The 13,061-nt window shown below is 43.6% G+C and overlaps 1 protein-coding gene across 1 annotated transcript in view; it reads left to right on the top strand.

The window, feature by feature from the left end:
- ABTB2 (ankyrin repeat and BTB domain containing 2) overlaps nucleotides 1-13,061 on the top strand; it is a 111,686-nt gene that overhangs the window by 81,071 nt on the left and 17,554 nt on the right. The gene's annotated exons all lie outside the window — the stretch shown is intronic.

Below are 13,061 nucleotides of genomic sequence, written 5' to 3'. Positions count from 1 at the left end.
TTTCCATTCTGTCTGCAGCTGCCTCACTACTCAAAAATAGGTGGACAGGAATAATAAAAGCAGACCCTGATCCAGTCATTTGCCTTGAGAGAGCAAAATGCTGTGATCCTGCAGAATTTGACAGTACTTAAATCCACTCAGAGTATCCCTGAAGTCAACAGAAAGATGTGTCCACACATTCCAGCCCCATCCCCATGCCACAGTCTATTGATTTTATTCTTTCCCCCAGAGCTGTTTCAATAGGAATGTAGTGATTAAATATAGGGAAAGAGAAGGAAGCCTTACAGTGAACTGTGTCATTAGGGCATTGCTTGTGCAAAGGGCACATATAAATGTGCCTCCTCTTTAAAGGGAAAAAAAGCTATTTGCTATCCATGAAAGCCTAGTCTGCTAGATTTATTAGTGGAATAAAAAGGTTATAAACAGATAAGATCAACTTCCTTCACCAACACAGGGAGAGAGGCTGCTACCATGCATTTTTCAGACTTTGACCAGTTAATGTCAGCCTTAATTGTGATTTTGAGGTGCTCATTCACAAGGAGATGACATGAATAACCCTATTTCAGAGGCCAGTAAGCTGCAACCCACATGTATCTATTGACTGAAATTAACTGTTCAGTGGCAGTGCTGTTCCTGACCTTAGGCTGGATCATTTGTTTGCTGAGTCCACACTAAATAGTTCAAAACATTGAATATATTGCACAATTTTGAGATCTGAGGACACCTATCCTTTTAAAAAGTGAGTAGCTTTAGCACATTTATGATGAGCAGCTTTCACTTTCCTGCTGTTTATGAGACATCTCAGCACATATTCAGCAGTAACTTCTAGATCAAAATGAAAAAAAAAATGACATTTTGACAGAGTCAGAGCCCAAGGAAGTGGGACTCCTGCATATGTGCTCCTGGTATTTTAACTGAAAGGCTGCAGAGAGACACAGGATGAAGTGTTTATGGAATATTAAATGGAAAGGAATTAAAACAAGTCTGGCTAAAGTCAGTAGGTGACAGACCCCAGTTATGCTTCCATTCCTGGAATATTCCTGCCTGTGCCTGGCATCACCTATTGAGGTATTTTTAAGCTGTATATTTAAGCTATTGAGGTATTTTGAGCTTTTTCTTTTAAAAAAATTGTTCATTTCTTTATAGTTCAAAGATTGCAGAACTGGAATGTGAGAGATGACCTTGGCAGTGGTGAAGGGAATTAATTGCAAAGCCTGAGGATCGAATCCATTCAAGTGCAACTGCTGAAGCTGGCAGTGCACTCTACTCTCAATTAGATACTTTCCCCCCTCTCTTTTATGTTGTTTGTATAAACATGCACTGCTCAGTTTTTGGGGTTTTTTTTCCACCTCTACATATCTCACACCTGGGACAGACCAGCCTTTCTTCCACATTGCTGGCTGTGAGCAGTTTGGAGTGTTATTGTAGTGCTTCCAAAGGAGCCCCTGCATCTTCTGATCTTTCTGTTTCAGAGCAGGGGTGTGATACAAACACAGATTATTTCATTTCTCTGCAAAAGTGGGAGGAGAAGACTCTCCCTGTGTATGAACTGGAGCAGCACAGAGCAGACTGCATGGAGAGACAGGGGAAATATTACAGGTACAAAAGAGAGTACAGTGAAACAGAAGTTTGATGATAAAGGCCTTGTGTGAAGCTGTGGGGGAAAGGTCAGGTTTTTGGGCTATCTTGAGACTTGGCTGCTGTTTTTCATGTTTTGAGAAGTCTCAAATGTCATGGTACAGATGAGACAGGACACCTGAAAAATCACCCATTTCATGTGGTCCTGGGCAGTGTGCTCAGCTGATCCTGCTTTTGAGCAAGGGCTTTGGACTGAATGTACTCCAGAAGTGCCTCCAACCCCAGCTGTCCTGTGCTGCTGTGGTTCTAATTTTGGTGTTTGCCCTCAGAGCTGTTTAACATCTCTTCACTTGGTGATTTCCCACTCAACAGGAATCAATACCTTGTTCCCTGGAACTGGTTCTTCAGCAGGCTGTGGTTGATCCTCACCACCTGCCTGGAGGTGTCTGACGTCTTTGTCCTGTCAGTTACACAATCTTTGTTTGAAAACCACAATTTTCTGCTCTTCCAGTGTTTTTACCCCAGTGCTGGGTGGAAATCCCCACAAAGGCCGTCACTGACCAAGGCCACTTCTGGTGAAAGTCCCTGATGTAAAAGTGTTGAGAAGTGAGAGATGATCTCTGGCTGTGCTGTTCAGCAGTGAAGAGACAAGAGGCAGTGTGTGTGTGTGTGTGTGTGTGTGTGTGTGTGTTTGTGTGTGTTACCACCCTGCAATTACAGCTCCAGTAATTACTCTAACTAAGGCAGAGATGCCCACGTTGAGCTCTTGGCTCCTGCTCTTGAGTTCCCATCTGCTCAGATAAAAAAGAAGGTGTAAGAAGATGAGAGCCTGGCAACTCAGCTGCCTGGAATCTTGGGGCTGGTGCACCCAGGAATCTCCAGTGCCTGTGGGCAGCCCGGGTTGTGCATTGTTTGTTGTTTGCTCCTTGTGATGAGCAGCAAACCAGCATCAAGAGTGAAAGGAAAATAATCCAGGGAGACCTAAAACAAAGCTGTTAGAGCATTACAGAAACACAGGAATGAGGCAAGGTCTTCTGGCTTCTTTTCCCACCTTTTAGATAGTGCCTATGGGAATAATAGAGGACTGACTGAGAGTCTGCACCTCTCTGCTTGACTCTTGCAGGTTTCTGTCTTTCCTGTGTCCGTCTTTCCTTAAGGACAGCCTCCTGACAGCAGCACAGTGCTCTTGTAACTAATACTATGAAACATCAGTAATTCTGGGGATGAAAAGTTCTGTGCACGTTGCAAAGAGCAGTGATGGTAACAAGCCAACAAGTTTCTCCTTTTTCAGTAATTGCTGTTGCCAATTGAAGTTAATATTGTTTCCTATTGGACTAAATTGCAGCCCTTCCCTTGCAGAACTTGCCTGTTTCCTGAGGAAGGAGTTATCTGGTGCTTTTTAACAAAGGCCACACTAAATAAATACAATCCTGAGCCTTTGCTGTGCAGCAGCCAGGGCTGGCAGGTTGTTGGGGGTTTTGCTGTTATTGTTCCTGACATCTTTGTAACACATTGCTAAGAGCCAAGCTCCGCTGCAGAATAAATATTTCTGGGTGTAATTTGTGATAATAGCAGCTATCATTCTCTGTTTGACCTTATGGACATTATACCATTAGACCTAAGCTTTCCCTGGGGTAACTGAGGTTGGTGAGTCTCTGCTGGCTTTCTTTTTCCAAGGCAGTTTGCACTTCCCCATCCTATCCCTGTGCTGCCCTGCACCATTTTTATCACATGTTTTTTACAGCAGCTGCTGAAGTGAGTGTTTCAAAAAGCACCTCTGCTCTGCAAGACAAATCCTATTCAAATGAGCTGCATGTCTGAGCTGATTCAGCCCTGGGTTTAGACTCTTCTGGGGCTGAAGCACCTGGTGTTGATCCCATGGGTGCTGGTCTAACATGTTTGCTGAGAGAGGAGGGACCAGGCTGTGCTTTGCTGGTGATGCTGCTGGAAGGGGCCTTTCCAGCCTGGAGTCAAACCACTGGCAACTCGAGTTCCACTGGAGACTTTGTTACCTGCAGGTCTCCCTTCCAGAGATTGGAAAGTCTACCATAATGTCTAGAGAACAGAAGAGGCAGGCAGAAGCTGGAAGGTTTTATTCCTAGGCTGGCTGGAAAACTCTCTGCTGCTGCTGGAAGGAATTCATTTAACAATTCCTCACCCCTTTGGCTTTGTTCAGAAATGGAAAAGATCCTTCTGGAGAAACAGGGGGCTCTTCTTGGACAGGTGCTGCAGAACTGGGGACATTTTCAGTGGGAAAGGATGAGTTGTTTGTGATGCAGCTCCAGAAGATGGTCTGAGAGGAATAGGAGCATGTTAGCATGGAATTATAACAGGGCTAACATAACCTGCTCAGAACTTATGTGCTTGTAATTATCCTGCTCCCAGCAGCCAGACTGGGTGATTAAGAGTTCCCTCTGTCAGCCCTGCACTGTGCCAGGTAGCCAGTGCTCAGTTCCCTGTTGGGGCTGCCAAATTCTTCAGGAAGGATCTCTCTGAAGAGCTGGTGCAGTGGAATATCACAGAAACATATGTGCTTTAAGTGACTTTCCATCTGGGCATCCCATTCTTCCTTGTACAAGAAGTTACAATAGTTTAATTAACACACTTTGGGGCTACTTTTGGGCTGCTAAACTGTCTGTGCTCAGACACTCAAGATACCTAAAGATAAGTGGCTTTATCTGAGAGCACAGTTTGCCCCAGCATAGTGACAAAATCTGGGCTCTGTACAGCTTCATTCACAGTCAGGGCTCAGAGGTACCTGCTACAAAGAAAATAGAATGAAAGCCAGTTTGTTTCTCAAATAATTTTGCTCCTTCATGGTTATTTTGAGGTAGAAACCCTGGGAAGAAAGGTGTGTCCCATGTGTTGTAAACATTTCATTGATTACTCTTTGTACTTGAAATGCAGAGCATTGGATGCTGAGAGGACAGTTTATTAAAGCAACAGGTACTCAAGTGTAGAGCAGAATTTTAGAATACTGTTATTTTCCTCAACAAGCTGAAAAAGAATAATTGTGCAGGTTGAGTGCAATGGTGCCAGAATAGGCTCATGTTCAGCTTTGTCATTTTCATCATATCAATCATTGATGCTTCTGTGGTTTGAGGTTTGCTTTTTGGCAGCAGCATTTTAATGGGGCTGAAAAGGAAAAAAAACTCTTGCCATTTGGCATTAGAAACAAAAATTATTGGTTTTTTATGCTGATCATTAGCTGAGAGAGCAGCTGGAGCTTGAAATTCCTCTGTGTTCCTGTAGGAAGCCCAGAGCTGCTCCCTCTGCCATGGTCAGCATGAACCAGGCTGGGCCTGTTGCAAGAACAGGTTTTATCTGAGCATAAAAAAACTTCATTATTTCATCCCTAATAGAATGTTTATCTAATCTATTAATATGAGACTATTTAAATGTGGCTTTTTAGAGAGAGAGAGGGGGTAGCTGATAACTTGATATGGAGACTTGAGTGACAATTGGGTTTTTTCATCTCCCTATGCTGCAGGTGTCGGGGTGTAAACAAATATTGCTGGTGTCTTACTCAGGCATTTGCCATCTGGGCATAAAATCTGCAACTCTGTAGTTCACAGTCCATGAGAAATAGATATAAAACTCTGGTAACTTGACAAGTTGCTTTGTAGGAGGGCATTGGTTATGCCTCTGGCCTCCTGTTTGTGCTAGTATTTGGCCACAGCATCCAGAGAGTGTCAGGGTAAGAGCTTTTTTTCCATGTGTCCTGTCAGCATTGCTCTTGGTTAGGCCAAGCTGTGACCTGCTGAAAGATCTCCTGCATCCATATATTGAGGTTTGAATCATTTTAATTACTCTCATTTGAGATTCAGTAGAAGTTCATACACTATAGCAGGCAAAGCAAGAGGCTGCTCAGCAGCACTGCTGGCACTAAAAGCAGACTTAATAGCTGGAATTTGTGGCATCTGCTGAGAAGCTCCAAATGTTGAAATGTAGTGCATGCATGCTCTAAATTTAGGATATTTGAAAACTGAGAGAATTTGAGCTTGGCCAATTAAGTCCACCTACCAGAATCCCAGAGTTAAGCTGTTGTGTCTGCCATTCCCAGTGCTGTTTAGGTTCAGTGATGATGCCCATTGATAGGATCATAAAAATCCCAGAGGTAGAACCATAAAAAGAGTTTGAAATTAGGAGATTTCACAGTCTTAAACACAAAATGGGAGAATGAGATTATTTCTTGTCTGGTATAGAAAGACTTCGTTGCAACAGTTGTTTTCTTTAAATTCAGGACACTTCTGTTGCTTGCATTTCTCATATCTGTAACTTTACATGGCACTATTTATTTAGTTTTTTAAGGCAAAATGCAAACATGGAACTCTATGCTTTCCAGTAAAAAGCAGAAACAAATTCATTCACCACTGGAATTTTCTCTTCATTCTGCACAGTAACTCTTCAGTGTTTTAAGACAAGACCTGTGGAGCAGAGCAGAAGCTCCTTGAAGATTTAGGTGAAATGTGTTCATTGAGCAGTTTGCCATTAGGGCAGAGTGATGTCTTCCTGAAAAATAATAATTAAAATGTTTCCAAAATGCCACACTAGTATCTATTTGATCAGTGATGTTACTTCTCCTTCTGAACGTTGATTAATGGCAGATTTTGTGTCTTACATGGCACTATTAGAAAAGTGCTGTCCATTCATTCACAAATGCTACACCCCCTGGGCTTTGAATACCCTTTATTTAAGCAAATGGACTCTTAAATTACATTATTGGGTGGAGTGGATACCTGATTTTAGAGCACACACTGCATTATTTCACCTAAGAGAGCTGCAAACCTGCATGTGTCGGTGTGTTCTTAGTGCCTTCATGCTAAATTAATTCCTGGAACATCTCAGATTCTAGGAAAGTGAAAAGGCAAAAGATTTCTTGGATTTTCATGAAGAAAGCACTGACATCAGCAGTGGGGTGACTGATGACACACAGTGTCCCTGCTCACAGGAGTGTGACATGGCACAGGAGTGCCACATCAGTCAAGTCTATAGAAAAACAGGAGTTTCATCAACTTTTTCTTAGTCCTTAGAAAGGGAAAGAAGCATCTTAGAATCATCTTTTTAACCTTGAAATGTTTTGCCTCTAGATACCAGTATTCTGTGTTTTAAAATGTCTTATTTGAAACACTAATTAGGTTTTGGCTTGTGCTGGGATGTAAATGGGAAAGCTTTTCCTGTTTATTGTGAAAACCCCTTTGCTTCGGTAAGAATTGTCTTTGTTCAATGGAACAAACTTTTCCAGCTATAATTAATTGAACAGCTCTCAGTATTCCAGAACTGCAGAAAAAAACCATTTCTCTTCCTGGCTCTTTGCTCACCCAGCTTTAACTGGGGAGCTCCGGGCAGTTTTCATGAGCGTGGCAACGCTCCGTGTCAGGATTTTACAAGTGGGCCCTGAAAACCAGTTCAGTGATTGAATCTGGCACATTGGGTTTGGCTCCAGAGCCAGCATATGCTTTTAACATATGCACATTGGCAAATCAGATTGAAGTCATAACTAAAAGGGCTGCTGTCTCAATCCTGCTCCTGCTGTTGGGAATTATGTGTAATGGGCAAAAAAAAAAATTGGGGAAGGAGGAGTCTGGGCTGTGGGTAGTGAAGAACCAGCTGACCCCTGGTAAATCTGCTTGCAGATAGCATGGGATATTTTTTTGTTTTGTTTTTGGTTTGGTTTTGTTTTGTTTTTGTTAGTTTGCCAGTGTAGCTGCTGGAATGCACCGTAGGAGTTACTGCTTGGTGTTTCTGCCCACAGGATCAAGGCTGATCCAAGAATAGCAGACACCCCACTCTGGCTCTCTGCCTGTGTTGATCTCTGACTATCACCTAACGTGCTGCTACAGGCTCATTCCTTTAATGCATGTAAATTGTGCTCCTGTCCTGCTCCAAAAGTACCAGTTTTTTCCTTTGCTGCTGGAATTGTTGGGCATGGCAAGGTTTTCCTGGGTCAGATTCCTCAGTGTGGGTCCTGGCCACCAGGACTCCACATGTTGCACTGGTTGGATCTTGTCTGGAAAGTGTTTTGTGCTTGCAAACCAGGGCAGACACTTTTTTGTAAGAGTTGGGAAAGGCTTGGATCTGATGTAGATGGCCTGGCCAGAGCCCCTGTTGGAATAATCATGGAATCAGGATAATGGGATGGTTTGGGTTAAAAGGGGCCTTAAAAGTGATCTTGTCCCACCCCACTGCCATGGGCAGGGACACCTCCCACTATCCCAGGTTGCTCCAAGCCCTGTCCAACCTGGCCTTTGACACTTCCAGGGATGGGACAGCCACAGCTTCTCTGGGAATCTCTTCCAGGGCCTCCCCACCCTCACAGGGAAGAATTCCTTCCCCATATCCCATCTGTGCCTGCCCTCTGGCACTGGAAAGCCATTCCCTCTTGTCCTGTCAGTCCAGGCCCTCTTGTCCTGTCAGGTCCCAAGTCCCTCTCCAGGTCTCCAGGAGCCCCTTCAGGTGCTCCCTGAGGTCTCCCTGGAGCCTTCTCTCATCCAGGCTGAGCAATGCCAGCTCTCCCAGGCTGGCTGCAGAGATGGGGTGTTCCAGACCTTGGAGCATCTCCATGGCCTCCACTGGACTCACTCCATGTTAACTGAGGTCAGGACTGCAATTAGGTCCAGACACATGGAAGAATAGTTCATCCCCCAAATGGTTTGCTGTAGTTTTCACCTAATGAAGAGCTTTAGGGCACTGAGGAGTTGGGAGCAGCAGCAGGAGCAGGACTGGTGATTTTCCTTCCTCTGCGTTTCCTCCGTGTCCATTAGGGCTCCAACAGCTCTGTGTGGGGCTGGGAGGACAGATGGAAATCTGTCACATCTTGACCCCATAACTGTGACCATATTGTCATGGTTAAACTATCATGTATATTTATCTGCCTCTTAACAACAACTGTGTACATTTGAAGTTGGTTTTCATTATTTTCTGCCTCTCTAGAAACCTTCCTCCTGCCTCAGCTTTGCAGATGTTGCAAATATGTTTTTCTAATGAGACACATGGCACATTCCAGAGCAGCACCAGTGCTTGTTTCCAGCCTGAAAATGAAATCTTTTCCCTGTTGGTAAAGTTTGTAAAATGTGATTACAATAAATAAACCATAGACTTGAGAGCTCTTTTTAAGTTTCATAGTGAGTTCCCAATGATTACTTCATGTTATTTTTTTTAGTGAACTCAAATTTAATTTTTCCTTTGATTTGTAGCAACATGAAGTAAAACCTGTCTGATGCTGCACCTTATTTTTAAGTGTGGTTTGCAAAGGATGGAAAAGGTCTTATATCTGTCTGTGGGAAGAAGGATCAGAGCTGCCAGTTCTAGATTTAAACTACTCTTGTACCATTTTATATTCTCTATATAAAGAGGAAACTCTGAAGGCAGATTCAGTGGAGAAAGGATCCCAATAAATATAATAGTAACCAGATGGCTTTCATTCCATTAGTGTCTGACTGCAGGATAACTCTCTAAACTCATGGCATAGCCAAGCCAAGGCCTTAGTAACTTGATAACGATCCACTAAAATTTGAGAACTCTTATCTTCTGAGATGTGAGCCAGTCATTGTTTTAAGGGAAGTCAGAAGAACACTTTTTGGGGTCAGTTGGATGTGGTTAAATTTCTTCTTCCTTTTCTGTAAGGATCTGGACTGTGTGCCTTGAAAGATGTTGCACATGTTGAGATGATCCTTGAATAGGGCCCAGCATGGTAATTCCTGTTTTTTTCTCCTGTAAATGTGGGAAGCTCTTGAAATTTTGTAAAATACTTTTGAATCTGTGAGGAATAGCTCCTGTCTGAAGCTGGTTGTATTTTGGAGCAACAATTTTGTGTTTCTTCTAAATCAACATCTCTGTTGTTATTTTATTCACATATAATTACATACTCTAAGATACATTTTTTTCCTCCCTGCTGCTTGAAGAGGGTTTTTAGTGTTTGAGAATCCAAATTGTAAATATGCCACTATTTTCCACATCAGTGTGCCATGGTTTGAGTTTTGGATACTCTGTCTTGCCTCAGAATCTTTTCCCTTCTCCAAGCAATGAGACTTCACTCTAATTTCTTTTTGACTCTGTTGCCATCCTTGGGATTTTTCCATCTGAGTGACTTTGAGCCATAGAATTTGATTCCAGCAATAAATTCAAACATTAGCTCACTGCACTGAAAACCTTTCCTTTTTATTTTTTAGTCCCTTGCAAACTGATCTTTAAAGATTTGGGATTCTTCTCCACGGGAGCCTCTGTATAGTCCCTGCAAGTCAAATATGGGGGGTTACCATGGGCTACCCCACTGTGACCATAAATATTGTGAGATTTCCAAGTGCTTTAGTTCACTCAGACCATTTAGAAGGCCTGGGCACAGGCAGGATGGAGACTGTTTCTGTGTGGCTCAGGCCCTGCTCAGGCTGCCAGGAGGGAGGTGAATTTTGCCATTCCCACCTGCTTCCATTAGGACAGGATTTTCTTTCCCACTTTAGAAGAAGGAGAGCCTTGTTTAGAAGAAAAAGGTTTTTCTTTTTTGCTGTTGCTGTCACTGTTGGCTCCTGCTTTGTTTTGCTGTAGCAGAGCAGAAGGCAATGAAAAATGGCAGAGAAGAGGTGGGGCAGCAGGGAAAATGTTTTATTCCTCCTTTTTCCCTCCAGGTTGGAAGGGGCTCTGAGCAGCCTGGGCTAGTGGAAGGTGTCTCTGCCCATGGCAGGGGGGTTGGAACAAGATGAGTTTTTTTCGCCCCAAACCATTCTATGACTGATTTTTCAGCAGTCTTGTCACTGGATCCTCCTGGGGGCACAGCCAGGGGGAAGGAATGTGATAGAATGGCTTTTTTTGTGGGAAACCCCACTGTCTTCACCTGAGTTAGCAGGTGCTCAAAGCACAGGAAAGATCATGTGATTTTCTAACTCCTCTGGAGTGCTCTCCTTTTTGCATACAATTAACTTCCCTTTGCCAAAATATCTTGATCCCAGTGCTCCTATAAATCCCCCGAAGAGCCCACTTTGGGAAAGATTTCTTTGTGATGGATATCCCTGAAAGTCTGTGATCCCACAGCTTCTCCTGGAGATGCTGCTGCATGTGCTCTCCACATGCCAGTCATGTCCAGAGCCATTCTAATGAAAGTACCTTTTCCAGGAAAAAGTTATCCTAAAACTTGCTGTAAATTCTCTGCCAAATGCTGCTTGGCCTCCTCGGCTATGTCTAAATAAAACAATGTGGTTTAGCTCAAAGGAAGGGGGAAAGCCCATAATAAAGTCTGTTCTTTCTCAGAGTGCTCTCACCCAGCTCCAAGGTGATCCCCTCGGGAGTGGCTGTCCAATTCCAGATGGAGAGAATTTCAGAGAACTTACGAGTGTGAATATTGACAGCCCATGACAGTATCAGGCATCAGTGTGATCCTTCACAAGGTGCACAGAAGAGGAGAAGTTCCCATTCCACTTCCCAATCCTGTGCACAGTCCCAGTTCACACTGGCATCACTCCAAAACAACTTCACGGCAAAAAAAAACTGGAAGAAGCCATGGTGGCATTGTGCTTCTAAGAAAACTGAGGGTCTGCGTCCCCAGGGAGCTGCTGCTGGAATATGACAGCTTCCCAAGGCTGGATCACTTCATGTGTGGAATTTAATGAGCTGCCAAATGCTTCTAAATGTCAGGAAGACCAGAGGAAAATGGCACCAGGCAGAGCATGGCACAGGCAGGAGCGCAGAGACAGAAATTAATTCTTTAGCTTGCAGCATCTCCCAGTTAATTTTCCACTAAGGTTTCCCCCCTTCCCCTGCTGCAGACTGTGAAATGATCAGTGATTCCTTGGGGGCAGATGGATGTCCAGGTTAAGGGCCACAGGGTTGAGAACAGCATTTTATTTTCTAGGAAATGAGTAATTTCATTTATTTTCTTAGTGCGACGTGTTGGTGTTTCATTCAGCTGAACTGCACCTCTTCTTTCTGCTTCAATCCTGGGATAATGCTGCTTATCTGGTGGAGTGTCAGTGAGCAAAGGAAGATAAAGCTGTTCCCAGAGCGTGGCCAAGTTGGGAGAAAGAAAATAATTGGATAAAAGCAGGGAGAAAGAGTAAGAAGCCCATCCTCAAGCTAGAAATTTTGCAGAGAAACAAAGTTTTTTCAGCAAAATTGAAGCCATTATAGTGACCCTCGATAGAATAATGAATAATAAAGAATGATTTATCCAATTTGCACAGCAATGCCAGCAGTGGGGTTTGGAAAATCTGGACAGCAGGATGAGAACATCCTTCCTGACACTGCTTTTTGCATTCCAATGTCTGCTCCCCTTTGGACACAAGGAGAACCAGGCAGTCTGAGCTGTCACTTTTAAAGCCTTTGGAAAAAAATCTGTTGAGATTAAAAAAAGAAACAGAAGGGGAAAAAAAAAAATCTTTCTTCTTGCTATTCCTCCCAAAGCAAGTTTTCCACATCCAAGGTCTGCTTGTGTGGAAGCCATTTATAACCCTGGCACATGTGGATTTTTTGCAGAGTGGAAATTCCTTCAGGATAGGTGTTATTTCTGGTGCAGACTCCGTGGCATTTGCTGCTGGCTGACCACAGGTTCTGGCTGCCCAGGGCCTTGAGTCAGTCACCAGGGTTTGATCAGGGTTCCAGCCCAGCAGTGTTCCCACCATGGGAGTGTCAGGGAAGCTGGGATATGGCCTAAATCTTTGTTTACCACAAAAGGTGGCAGATGGAATCTCTTGTAAGATTATCTTTTCCAGTGCTCCTGAGCATTCCCAATCTAAATATAATTTAATTCTGTACTTAGTTTTGGTGCTTTTAGCCTCCCTGGCCTACCTCTCTGCCCTCATCACCTCTGTGGACTTTGAATTCCATGCTAGAGGCTCTGCAGAGTACATAGAAAAGATAAATAATTATTTTGGCTCCTCTCTTAAGTACCTGCATTCAAAAAGTGTGAATGGCTCTTTTCCAGGCCGGATAAGAGTTGAAATTCTCTGGAGCAGAGAATTTGCTTAAAGGCATCTCCCAAATGCCTGTGGACACTTCCTGCTCTTCCCTTGAGGAGGTCAGTCAGCTCTGAATTGGATGAGCTGGAATGATTCATCCCATCCCTTTCAGAAAGTCTTGGGAAGGATGAGCTGATGGGTGATTTTCAAAGTGGTGATTGTAGCAGTATCAGCAACTGTGATATTCTGATTCTTTGGCAGAAAAGTGAAACTGATAACAGGAGAAAGTCAATGTCCTGTTAGAAACACCCTGGCCCTGGGCAATCCAGGATCCGGTGCTTAAAACAGCTCTGGTTTTGTAGAAGCTGTTTCACAACTTAGAAGAAAAGGAAGAGGAGGAGAAGAGTGAAAAATAGTGGGTGTGTTCGCAGAGTGATAGTGGCAGCGTTTCAGGGTGCACCTTGCAACTGGGAATAATGGGAACAGCACATTTTTACAGAGTGGAGTTATTCCAGCCTGGAGGGTGTTCAAAGTCGCGATAAAGGGAGTTGTGCTTGTAAATCCCATTATGAATGAATGGTTTCTAAGGGGATTGGT

This window comes from Agelaius phoeniceus, chromosome 6 (genome assembly GCF_051311805.1).
Source record: "Agelaius phoeniceus isolate bAgePho1 chromosome 6, bAgePho1.hap1, whole genome shotgun sequence".
NCBI lineage: Eukaryota > Metazoa > Chordata > Aves > Passeriformes > Icteridae > Agelaius > Agelaius phoeniceus.
Note: the sequence above shows the minus strand (reverse complement) of the source record. Positions and strands in the feature narration are given on the sequence as shown.